The sequence below is a fragment of the Salmo trutta genome, chromosome 4, assembly GCF_901001165.1.
Source record: "Salmo trutta chromosome 4, fSalTru1.1, whole genome shotgun sequence".
In the NCBI taxonomy this organism is placed as follows: domain Eukaryota; kingdom Metazoa; phylum Chordata; class Actinopteri; order Salmoniformes; family Salmonidae; genus Salmo; species Salmo trutta.
The window spans coordinates 36977054-36991090 of NC_042960.1; positions in this window are offsets into that span (position 1 = coordinate 36977054).

Consider the following 14037-nt stretch of genomic DNA (forward strand, 5'->3'; position numbering starts at 1 on the left):
TGCGATACCCCAAGAAAGAGACGGCTGGTTTGGAAAACTCACATTTCTCAGCCTTGACGTATAGGTCATGCTCCACCAGTTGCCCAAGCACTTTACGCACCAGAGACACATGCTCGGCACGTGTAGCGGAGTAGACCAGAATGTCATCGATGTACACCACTACACCCTGACCGAGCAGGTCCAGGAGAATCTCGTCCACAAAGGATTGAAAGACTGCGGGAGCATTCTTTAACCCATACGGCATGACGAGGTACTCATAATGGCCAGATGTGGTACTAAATGCAGTTTTCCACTCGTCCCCTCCTCGGATACGCACCAGATTATATGCGCTCCTGAGATCCAATTTCGTGAAGAAGTGCGCCCCGTGAAATGACTCCATCGCCGAGGCGATGAGAGGTAGTGGGTAACTGAAACCCACTGTGATGGCATTTAGACCTCTATAGTCAATGCACGGGCGCAGACCTCCCTCCTTCTTCTTCACGAAAAAGGAGCTCGAGGAGACGGGTGAGTGAGATGGCCGAATGTATCCCTGCCTCAAGGATTCAGTGACGTATGTCTCCATAGCCGCTGTCTCCTCCTGAGACAGGGGATAAACGTGACTACGAGGAAGGGCAGCGCCCACCAGGAGGTTTATCGCACAGTCTCCTCGTCGATGAGGTGGTAATTGGGTCGCCTTCGTTTTACTGAAGGCGATAGCCAAATCGGCATATTCTGAGGGAATGTGCACGGTGGAGACTTGGTCTGGACTCTCCACCGTAGTCGCACCGATGGAAACTCCTATGCACCTGCCCGAGCACTCATTTGACCACCCCTTAAGAGCCCTCTGTCCCCACGAAATCTTAGGGTTGTGAGTGGCTAGCCAGGGAATCCCTAGAACCACTGGAAACGCTGGGGAATCGATGAGGAAAAGACTAATCCGCTCCTCATGACCCCCCCGCATTACCATGACCAGAGGTACAGTGACCTCCCTGACCAGCCCCGACCCTAGTGGTCGACTGTCTAGGGCGTGTATGGGGAAGGGTTGGTCCAACTGGACCAGGGGAATCCCTAACTTAGCCGTGACCCCACGGTCCATAAAACTCCCTGCTGCGCCTGAATCGACTAGCGCCTTAAACCGGGAGTGAGGGGAGAAACAAGGGAAAGACACTGACACATACATGTGACGTACAGGGGGCTCTGGGTGAGGCTGGTGCTGACTCACCTGAGGTGTCAAAGGAGCGCTCTGCCTGCCGTCTGGACTCCTAGGGGAGTCTCCCCAGCACCGGTCCACAGTGTGCACTCTGCGACCACATGAGGTGCAGGAGCGACCCCCCCCCCTCCAGTCTTCCTGGCTGCTGCCCCCCCTATCTCCATAGGCGTGGGAGCAGGAGGGCTGGAGGGTGGAATGAGCAGGGCCCGGGTCGGACGTCCGCGGGCGGCCAGCAGATTGTCCAGTCGGATGGACAGATCCACCAGTTGGTCCAGTGTGTGAGTCGTGTCCCGACAGGATAATTCCCGGCGGACGTCCTCCCTCAAACTACAACGGTAGTGGTCTATAAGGGCCCTCTCATTCCACCCTGCTCCCGCGGCCAGGGTCCGGAACTCGAGAGCGAAATCCTGCTCGCTCCTCGTCTCCTGCCTCAGGTGAAACAGCCGCTCACCCGCCGCTCTCCCCTCCGGGGGATGATCGAATACTGCCCGAAAGCGGCGGGTGAACTCTGGGTAGTTGTCCCTGGCTGAGTCCGGACTGTCCCACACGGCGTTTGCCCATTCCAGGGCCTTACCCGTGAGACAGGAGACGAGGACGCTGACGCTCTCCTCCCCCGAGGGAGGGGGACGAACGGTCGCCAGGTATAACTCCAACTGGAGTAAGAAGCCCTTACACCCAGCGGCCGTTCCATCGTACTCCCTGGGGGGGGGGGCGAGCTTCACCCCACTGGTACTGGGAGCTGTGGGTGCTGGGGGGGGCGCAGGCTGTTGGACTGCCGCGATCGGGGGGCCGAGAGCGCGTCGGTCCCAGCTCTCCAGGCGCGCCAACACCTGATCCATGGCGTTACCCAGCCGGTGGAGCAGGGTAGAGTGTTGGTCCACGGTTTCCTCCATGGACATGGCTGGCGCTGAAGCTCCTGCTGACTCCATTACGTTAGGGTACGTGATTTCTGTCAGGCTTGGGTGTAGTGGGTGAGGAATCAAATGCAGGAAGCTGCGATACAGGGTAGTGGCTTTAATAAGCACAACGGCAAAAACACAAGCCTTCCCAAAACAGCGATCAAAGCGCACAACAAAACAAGGTGCCCCAAACACAGGGGACAAAACACTGTTGGTGCAAACACACGCACTACTGCAAAATACAAAATCAGAGTGTCACCAAGCAAAGCAAACAGAGAAACACAATCACGTACAAAAACCATACATCCTACGCTAACCTAAATAACCCCCCCTTTCTAATGACTAACCCAAAACAGGTGCGTGCCTACCTAGACCTAACCAAACGAAAGTGAAACAAAACAGGGATCGATGGCAGCTAGTAGTTCGGCGACGACGACCGCCGAGCCCCGCCCGGCCGAGGAGGGGCGCCACCATCCGTCACAGTCGTGACATTAAGAAGTTGGAGCTCTTTTGTTGTCTGCATTAACAAGGACAACACACAGGTCTTTCCATCAATGTATGATTTTTTGTGTGCAAATGAACTCAAGCTTACAGACAATGTCAAATGTGATATAGCGAAGCAACTGCGTGAGCTGGGTGCGCAATTACCCAGGTACTTTCCTGAAACGGACAACACAAACAACTGGATTCGTTATCCCTTTCATGCCCTGCCTCCAGTCCACTTTCCGATATCTGAACAAGAGAGCCTCATCAAAATTGCAACATGCCACCGCTGTGAAAATTGAATTTAATCAGAAGCCACTGCCAGATTTCTGGATATGGCTGCACTCAGCGTTTCTTGTCTTGGCAAATCGCACTGTTAAGACACTGATGCCCTTTGCAACCACGTGCCTATGTGAGAGTGGATTCTCGGCCCTCACTAGCATGAAAACTAAATACAGGCACAGACTGTGTGTGGGAAATGATTTAAGACTGAGACTCTCTCCAATACAACCCAACATTGCAGAGTTATGTGCATCCTTTAGAGCACACCATTCTCATTAACCTGTGGTGAGTTATTCACAATTTGATGAACAAATAAGGTTTTATATGTAAGATGGCTATATAAAGAGCAAAATTATTGATTATTATTGTATTATTATTTGTGCCCTGGTCCTATAAGAGCTCTTTGTCACTTCCCACGAGCCAGGTTGTGACAAACTCACACTCATTCTTATGTTTAATAAATGTATCGTATAGTGTGTGTGTGTGGCAGGCTTACAATGATGGCAAAAAACAACATTTGCGAGTGTGCTGACCCTGGTGCTAGATAGGGTATGCAGCTGGAGGTTGAATGTTTGAAGGGGTACGGGACTATAAACCGTTTGGGAACCTCTGCTGTATTCTATACTATTCTACAGTATCTTAGCCACTTAATGTTTACATATCAAAGGCTGATTGAAGACCTTTTTACTGAATAATGTGTTTGTTTTCTATGATTATGTTTTGCTTCTTGTGTATTGATGTGTGTATTGATGTGTATGCATGGCTCATCTGTAAAATAGTCTTTGGTCTCAGCATGACTCCCTTTGGAAATAAAATAAATAAATAAAATTGATTGAGAGATTCAAGGAGCAATCATTGTTAAGTTACATGTAGGTGCGAAGCATTGAATATTTCCATTCATGCTCTTTAATGTACATTTTGTAACTTTGTCCCAGTAGCATTTAACTGCAGGGCACTCCCACATCATATGAAGAAACATGCCTACCTGATTTAAAAGGACACAGTAAACAGTTGGGAGTTGGGGCCAATTTCATGGTAAAATGTTTCTTTGGTTTTCAATAGTCTGTCAACAACTTAAAATGAATAAGTTGATGGTTCGGATTTGGGACATTATGAATAATACCTAACATCAAAGAATAGGGGAGGGGTGCAGATAGAGCGACAGAGAGAAGAAAGACAAGAAAGAGACTGAGAAAGAGAAAGTTGAGTGAACAAAACCGATGTGTGTGTGTGTGTGCGCGTGTGCATGTGTCTTTTTCTTTCCTTTCCCAATTATAATTTTAAAGATGATTTCAATTAAATAGCAGAAACTTCTGACATGTTTCCTGACTGGTCTCCAAGGAGACGCATAGCAGGAGGTTGACGTTAGGAAATGAAAGAGCTGTCAGCCAATTACAGCCATCCATCTCAGAAAGAACCATGTTAGATCAATTACATTACAGTAAGTACTAATTACCTCACGGTGGGACTGGAGACCCAATTAACTCAAAACCCTGTCAGGACTCCATGACACCTGTTACATGTTAATGTTTTCAGAATGTTGTGTTACTGTTTCAAATGTGATCTACTAAAGGGAGGGGATGATCTCTGGGGTACTATATAAATCACTCTAAGGTGAGACAGACAAAGACAGACAGAGAGACAGAGAGAGCGATAGAGAGATAGAGAGAGGTTTGAAGGTGAGCTCTCCTGTTAGATATAAATTACTCTAATATATACAGACATATAAATAGGATGAATGTATGTGGAAGTTTCTCTATTGGGGTTTAGAACAGCAACCGCTTATTGGGAGATTATGTTTCAATGTTGAAAAATGTTGTGCATCCCAAATGTGCAGTGCATCCCAGAAGGCACCCTCTATTCCCTATATACTATGGGCTCTGTTCAAAAGTAGTGCACTATAACGCAATTCGGGTGTCATATGAGATTCAGACAATGTGTCAATGTGGAAAGAGATGATTAACTTTATGAGAAATTTGGAGTGTTAAAGGTGAGACATTGCTTAGATTGCTGTATTCATTCAGTGAAAATCAATTACCAAATTGCAGCACAGCAAGCCCTTTTTAATTTGAATGGACACAACAGTCAGGTCTCTCTGTTCTTTATCCATCACTCTCACCCTCCTTTTTCCCTTTTCTTTCCTCTCTCGCTATATTTATCCCTTTCTATTTTTATTCATCACTCTTAGTTCCACCCTCGTACCCTTCCTAAATGTCTTTCTCTACATTACTCTCTCTCTTTCTCCCTATATTTTTCTGAGATAGCATGCTATATATCATTTTTATAATGGAAATGCTTAACTAAACTAACAGCCACATATACACAAACCAACAAAAAAACATGACAAACCTCACACAACATTCAGTCATGACTGTCTCACACAGAGAGGCACACACAGCGTTATCAATAAACATGTATTTTTCTGTTTCCCCTCCAGTCTAACCCTTTAACCCATTTCAAATGAAAACAGAAAATTATTTCAGAATCCAGCTCACCTTCACAGCCCAGTTTATGAATACTGGATTACAAACGTCTGAACATAGACTATACTGGCTAGATCACCACGGACATCTCACTCTCGCTCTCTCTCCCCCTCTCTCTTCTCTTTCTCTTGTTTCCCCCCTCCCTCTATCAATTCAATTCAAAGGGCTTTATTGGCCTGGGAAACATATGTTTATATTGCCAAAGCAAGTGCAATAGAGAATAAACTAAAGTGAAATAATCAATTAAAAAAATTAACAGTAAACATTACACTCCCAAAAGTTCCAAAATAATAAAAACATTAGTTTATATACAGTGTTGTAACGATGAGCAAATAGTTAAAGTACAAAGGGAAAATAAATCAACATTAATATATTTATTTATTCTCTCTCCCTTTCTCTCCCTCTCTCTCTCTCTCTCTATGTCTCTCTCTCTCTCTCTGTTCTTTTTCCTTTTTTCCTTCATCATTCTCTAAAGCAGCCAAGTTATCTGGGTTTCCTCTAGTGTCTATCTGGTCTGTCTAGTTGTCTGTTGGGAACTGGTAGCTTAACCCTTGTGTAGTCTTAACATTCTGTATACTCCCTTTGTCCTAAGGGTAAAAAATGACCCGCCTTCACTAAACCCTCTAAAATAAATCTGTTTAATTTAATTTTAAACCCCAAATCTATTTTGCATGAAGAAACAACCTGTCATTCATCACAAACTTTGTGAATATCTGGGTTTTCCCTCTTCATAATGCAGAAAGACTGCTTTTAATCAGTGGACACCACTCATTTTTTATTACAACACACCTGTCATAATTTTTTTCTCTACTAAAGTAGAGGTTTATTATTGTTATTATTATTATTGCTAAAGGTTCTGCATAGGTGTAAACCATACATTTTTTAGCAAGAGATAGCACTTCTATAGCCTAAGAAAGTAGCAAAAATGTACAGAAAGTAGTTTTGAATGCATTTTATGGAAGGGAAACAATAACATTCTTGAACTTTTTTGGCAGTACACTTATATACTGTACAATGAGGAATTCAACTAAAAAAATACAAGCCTTCTCAAAATGTTTTGCTCCCCCACAAGGTGTATAAACTACAACAATAAATAATAATAAAATAAGATAATAGATACAAAACAAAAATGAGAAGAACATAAATCAACCAACTCTAACAGATGTAGGACAGTATGCAAGTGTGTGTGCATGGACTTTGCAGATGTATTTCTCACATGTGCAGCACATAGTATTTGTTTTACAGTCCTTCTTTGGGGGGCAGAATTGGTATCTCCTCCTCTTGCCTGCCCCAGCTGCAGCCTCAGATGGATCAGGATAAGATTCAGCCCCCTGAACAGCTTTCACAAGCGCTGCAGAGGCTGCTGTGCGGGGGACGCGCTCCCTTCTTTGAATGTGTGGGGTTAAAAGTGCCTTTCCCAGCTGCTCCATGAACACCCTCCTCTTGTTCTGCTTATCAGGCATCCAGGTAGGGTTGATCTTGTTCCATATCACAAAGGCATTGTATGAGGACACATCAATGATGTTATGGAAGATGACAAGGGGTCAGCGAGCAGTCATTCTCCTGCAGCTGTAAATTCCAATCACCTTGGCCAGGTTATCCACGCCTCCTTTGTTGTAGTTGTAGTCCAGAATGACGGCTGGCTTCCTGTCCTCACGATCACTGATCTCAGATGCTTTGTGCAGTGTGCTCAGAAGGACCACATTATTGTTCCTCTTTGTGAGGTAAGAAACTAGAGTGGTAGTGGGGGTGAAGGCAAACATTGATGAGAAGGCCTCTCTCCCCCTTGTTGCGAGGAGTGCAGGGGGGAACTCATGCTTGTTCTTTCTAACTGTGCCAACCATGGTGATCTTCCTCTTCAGGAGCTGCTGGCTGAGTTCATAAGAGGTGAAGAAATTGTCACACTTGACATTGTGCCCCCTCAGTTCATCTGTCACATCAAGTACAACCCGCATCCCCTGGTTCTTCTCCGAGACTCCACTGGTTGGCTTCCCTGTGAAGACTTACATCTTCCAAGCGTAGCTGGATTGTGCATCACAGGCCACCCATATCTTGATGCCATACGTTGCTGGCTTGCTGGGCATATAGCCCCGGAAAGGACAGTGACCTTTTGACAAAAGAGATTACTATCAGTATCAGTGTCACAGAAAACAATCACATAAATCAATGATATTACAGCAATACATAATTAAATTAACAGTGAAAATCACTTACATTACAGATATGAAAATAAAAATGTGCCTCTGAATGAAACCAGTTGCTCATCCACTGTTACTTCAGGCCCAGGGTTGTAGAGGTATAGCAGACGCTCCACCCACTTCTCCCAGACCTCTCTTATGGCCACCAGTTTGTCTCTCACATGTCTTGCAGGTCTTGACTCACGGTTATCAAATCGTAGCAGTCTTGAGAAAGTGTGAAAGACTTTAAGTGGCATCGTGGCATGGAAAATCACCCTTCCACTCTCTGCATCCCAGAGACTACATGTAGCAATGCCTCGGGACCTATACACACCCGCTAAGATTAGCAGCCCTATATAGGCACGCAGATCAATCTCATCCATCCTTTTCCAGTTGTCTCCATATTTACGGAAACCCTCCAAATTTGACATCTCCAGGATTATTTTTTCGATGGCTGGTGTGATGAACATGTAGAATGTTGAGGCGATGTCCTGGGCATGGGCAACTGCATGTCTTGTGGGCCCTGGGGTCATCCCATTTTGTGCTGCCATCCTGCCTTGGTTGTCATATGGTGACAAGGACCATGTTATTTTGCTGTTCTTTGACAAAAATGTCTCTCTTTCAGCTTGGGGATTTCTTCTTCATCTGAAGATGATGCATCGTGCTCTGGGTTGTATTCTTCCCCATCTTCTTCTTCAGATACCTCCTCCTCTTCTAAATCATTGTTCTCTTGTTCCCCCTGGACATCTGAATAAATCAGATCTACGACCTGTTGGGCAGTGAAACGTGCACTCAGGGCTTCAGCAAAGAGAAAACAAGGGGGACTGTTATCTGCAGCACCTTTATAGCCTCTGACTGCATTCCCTATTAGTAAACAATGCTTTCAAGAAATGTTTATTTTGTCTGAAATGTTGTTTATTTTGTCTGTCTGGGGTCATGGAGGAAAGATGTGCACAAGAAAGTTTTAGTTTTGTCTGAGTTCAATCAGTAGCACACAATCTCAATTTCTCATTGTGTGTGTGTGTCTTTGTGGTTTTTGTGGTGTGTAATGATTTCAATACACGATGGGACAAAAATGACCCTAAGACAACCTTTGTACCCTGGTGGTGTACAGCTTTCATGGAAATATGAACAAAGGCAATGTTTCACTTTTTCTAATGTTGGGGTCACTCTAGGAAAACTCATCAAATTTCAAGTTGAAAAATATCAATTAGGGGGTTTTCTTTGCTGTTAAACATAGTGGCGGGTCATTTTTGACCCCTTAAGACAACACAAGGGTTAAATCTTCTCTATATGGGTAATTGGGGGTGGGAAACACATTTATATCAGTGCAGCACAGTAAAGTGCAGCACATTATAAACTTCAATGTTTGAGCTCTTGGACGGTTGGAGCACCGTGCTGACTATGCATCGCAATACTCTTCACTTTTCTTCTGAAGTGTGCATTTGTCCACTACCCACATCAAATCAAATTTACTTTGTCACATGCGCCAAATACAACAGGTATAGACCTTACAGTGAAATGGTTACTTACAAGCCCTTACCCAACAATGCAGTTTGAAGAACAATACCACAAAAAATAAGAAATAAAAATAACAAATAAATAAAGAGCAGCAGTAAAATAACAATAGCGAGGCTATATACAGGGGGTACCGGTACAGAGTCAATGTGCGGGGGCACCGGTTAGTCACGGAAAAGGGGGGAGGGGGCAATGCAAATAGCCTTGGTTGTCATGCCTTGATCTGTTTCACCAGTCCTTGTCCTTGTCTCGACCCCCCCCTCCAGGTGTTGCCCATTTTCCCCATTATCCCCATTATCCCCTGGGTACTATGTTCTCTGTTTGTCTGTTGCAAGTTCGTCTTGTTTGTCAAGTTAACCAGCGTTTTGTGTCTCAGCTCCTGCTTTTTCCAGTCTCTCTTTTTTTCGCCCTCCTGGTTTTGACCCTTGCCTGTCCTGACTCTGAGTCAGACTGTCTGACCACTCTGCCTGCTCCTGAGCCTGCCTGCCGACCTGTACCTTTGCCCCACCTCTGGATTATTTGACCTCTCCCTACCCTGACCCTGAGCCTGCTCGCCGTCCGGTACTGTTACCCCACCTCTGGTTTTCTGACCCCTGCCTGCCTTGACCTGTCGTTTGCCTGTCCCTGTTGCTGTAATAAACATTGTTACTTCAACACAGTCTACATTTGGGTCTTAACTGAAACGTGATAGTACGAACTGGCCATGACTGGCCCAGTAGACTGGAACCAGCTCCGCTATGCCATCTCCTCCTAAGGAGACACAATTGGTAGGCACGAGGAGTTGCTTTGCGGTCTGATGAAGGGGTTCCAGGTCACGGCCGAACATCACGACCAAACATTGGACATTTTGCGGGAGCAAGTGGGTTGCCTACTAGGCAGCCTACCATGATGGTAACCTCTCAACCCCTCAGTAACCCGGCTGGTAACAGAGCCGTAAGCCCGGCTTCCCGGGAACCCCACTTACCGCCCCGTACCCTCTGTATTTTTCCTACCTTTTCTGTGTCTAGAGTTAAAACCATGTCTTACTGCCCCTTGTCTCCTGTTTCCCCATTATCCCCTGGGTACTTATACCTGTGTTCTCTGTTTGTCTGTTGCCAGTTTGTCTTGTTTGTCAAGTCAACCAGGTCAGCTCCTGCTTTTTCCAGTCTCTCTTTTTCTCGCCCTCCTCCATCCTCTGATTTTCTTACCCCTGCCTGCCTTGATCTGTCGTTTGCCTGCCCCTGTTGCTGTAAAAACATTGTTACTTCAACACAGTCTGCATTTGGGTCTTACCTGAAACGTGATATTGGTAGCCATTTGATTAGATGGGGGTCGAAGCTGTTTAGGAGCCTCTTGGACCTAGACTTGGCGCCCCAGTACCGCTTGCCGTGCAGTAGCAGAGAGAACAGTCTATGACTAGGGTGGCTGGAGTCGTTGACAATTTTTAGGGCCTTCCTCTGACACCTCCTGGTATTGAGGTCCTGGATGGCAGGAAGCTTGGCCCCAATGATGTACTGGGCCGTACGCACTACCCTCTGTAGTGCCTTGCGGTCGGAGGCCGAGCAGTTACCATACCAGGCAGTGATGCAACCAGTCAGGATGCTCTTGATGATGCAGCTGTAGAACCTTTTGAGGATCTGAGGACCCATGCCAAATCTTTTCAGTCTCCTGAGGGGGAATACATTTTGGTGTGCCCTCTTCACGACTGTCTTGGGGTGTTTGGACCGTGTTAGTTTGTTAGTGATGTGGACAGCAAGGAACTTGAAGCTCTCAACCTGCTCCACTACAGCCCTGTCGATGAGAGTGCTCGGTCATCCTTTTCCTGTAGTCCACAATCATCTCCTTTGTCTTGATCACGTTGAGGGAGAGATTGTTGTCCTGGCACCACACGGCCAGGTCTCTGACCTCCTCCCTATAGGCTGTCTCATCGTTGTCGGTGATCAGGCCTACCACTGTTGTGTCATCTCCAAACGTAATGATTGTGTTGGAGTCATGCCTGGCCAGTCATGAGTGAACAGGGAGTACAGGAGGGGACTGAGCATGCACCCCTGAGGGGCCCCCGTGTTGAGGATCAGCGTGGCGGATGTGTTGTTACCTCCCCTTCCAACCTTGGGGGTCACCGTCAGAAAGTCCAGGATCCAGTTGCAGAGGGGGGTGTTTAGTCCCAGGGTCCTTAGCTTAGTGATGAGCTTTGAGGGCACTATGGTGTTGGTGAGGATCCTCTGTAGCTCAGTTGGTAGAGCATGGCAATTGCAACTAATGGAGATGCCATAATGGCACAGATGCAAAAGATAAGTCTTCCTACTATCTATATGGTGTCAATTGTTTCGGTTGTGACCGTTTCGGTTAAAACCATTTAGACTTATAGACTTACTTGAATGAATCCATATAGTTAGCATATAGCTGGCTAGCTTTCATTCGGACAATGTACATCCTAGCAAAGGTATATTTGAGTTCAAAAACTGTACTTTACATATTTCTTGAAATATTAGATGTTCGGTAGTGACACTTCTTAAAAATACATGAAGATTTACTAACAAACTCACAAATGTTCTCCAGAATGCTTGCAGACAAACTACTCAACATGTGGCCATGCTGGAGAGGGGTTTAATCCCATCACCTGGTGGTATTTGTAGGGTTGTGGCTTAGGGCACATTCATTTTACAGTCTTTTAATGTGTGTGTTTTAGTAGTGACATCAGAAAGTGGGACAGAATTTGTTTGAGAAATATGTTTTTAAATAAACAAAACTACTAATTAGATCAGTATCTTTCAAGTCAAGATGTTCAGTTGATATAACAGTGCAATTTTCTTTTTACTAAAATCATGAATTGCTTTATTTTCAAACATGGAGTTTAGGAGTCAGGTAATGGGACAACCACCTCTCATTAGGAATAGTTAAACAATGAATTTGTACTATATTAATTTAACAATGTGTTTGTTATTGCCTTGGAATGTTTAAGAACATATCATGATGTAAAAAACATGTCTTAGGTATGGAGACTTAACTGTTTTTTTATTGTTTTTTGGGGGGGTGGGACAGCAATTTACATCACTTCTGTAGAATCATCCATATAGTCAGACATCAGTCACAAACAGTGAATCAGTCACAAACCACGTTTTCATCCACAGTTATGCGAGTAAAGTCATACCCTATAAAACTAAAAAATCATGACAGCTGTGATGGAAACAGGATGTTTCAGTACAATTTTCTAAATGCCGGCAGATAATTTGTTCATTTGACATCGTGGGATCTTTTTGTGTCAGTAAAATTTTGTGTGCAAGAAATGGTGGTGGAAGCGCCTTTATGTGCAAATATTGATATTATAACCATTATAAACTGGGTGGTTCGAGCCCTGAATGCTGATTGGCTGATAGCCGTGGTATAGCAGACTGGTATGACAAAATGTTTATTTCTTCTGCTCTAATTACGTTGTTAACCAGTTTATAATATCAATAAGGCGGTTAAGGGGTTTGGGGTTTGTGATATACGGCCAATATACCACAGCCAAGTGCTGTGTCCAGGCAGTCGTGTATAAGAACAACCATTAGCCATGGTATATTGGCCATATAGCACATCTCCTCTGGTCTTATTGCTTAATTATATCAAAGTAAACTTGGAGTCAAGCAATGATATGTCGGGAAAGCATTCAGTTTATTAGACTACAGATGAAAAAAAGTTATGATGAACTTCACAGGGTAGTGAATATTGTGAGAGTCTGGTGTCTAATCTTGCTCTTTTGTCCATAATATTGTCATGTAGGCTGTACATGCTCTCTAGCCAACAGCGCGCAAATAGTGCTGTTGGCTAGAGCGCACGCTCCAAGGATTCACTCTCTATATAACGCCATAAGGGGACACTGCCATTTTTTGTGAAAATGTGATGGAAACCCATTTAACTTCTATGGTTTATTTGATACATGGGAATTTACCTGCAAAATGCATTTTTATGTACACTACGTCATCACTCACAGCCTTTTTATCAAGTCAGTTTGATAGAAACCTAGCTACAGAGATAAATAATTACTATGGGAGACAAAAAACTAATATTATTTCACCCTTATTTCACATTTCAATTGATATAATTTGTATTAACTGTCATCTCTTTATTATTCTCCTCCATGCTGTGCTAATGAAATTATGTTATGAAACCTCTCCACTTGAGGTTTCCAGTTAACACAGTCACCGTCACAGGGCCACCTTGTTTCTATGAAGAGATCCTGCTGTGAAGAGGTTGGCGTTTCATGTTGCACCGAGCAGAGGGAGAGCTTATGCACCTACAAAAGGTCATTCCACTGTTAGCACTCTCTTTACCAACTGCCTATTTGATCTCATTCATCTTTTTCAGTAATATTTGTATAGCAGAGGCTTACAGGGCCTATACACATAAACACACACATCAGTACACACGCTTAAGCATGCCACACACACACATGTGCACATACACACACGAACACACATATATGAACAGTCATGCACATACATACATCAACGCACACACTTTTATTTTAGCATTGTGCTGTGTTTAGCAAAAATACAAATTACAAAATAATTCGAAAAGGTTATTTTTCCAGCAATACCAGTAAAACACGGTGGCAATTTTCTAAATAACATCAGAACAGTGCCCCTTGGTAGTTTCACTTCTTTGTTTTCATTTTCAAATCCAACAGTTTTTTAACATTTTACATGGTGGAGATACAGTACATCTGTCAGACGGTTGCTAGGTGTGGTGGTAGGAGTCAGGCGCAGAGAGCAGAGGTACGCAACTTTGTGTTTATTTAAACAAAAACACAACACGATCAACGCCAACACAAACGGCGTGGAAAAAATGCCAAGTGCCCAAAACAGGTGCACAGCATGCATAGAATATTAAGTAATTAATCGCCAGCACATCCAACTACAAAAACACAACCTGATGCTAAAATAATCCCGCACAACACTGGGCGGGCTAACCAGGCTTAAATAACCAAAATCAAAAGGCCAAATGAGGAACAGGTGCAAACAATAAGACATACCAAACAAAAAGGA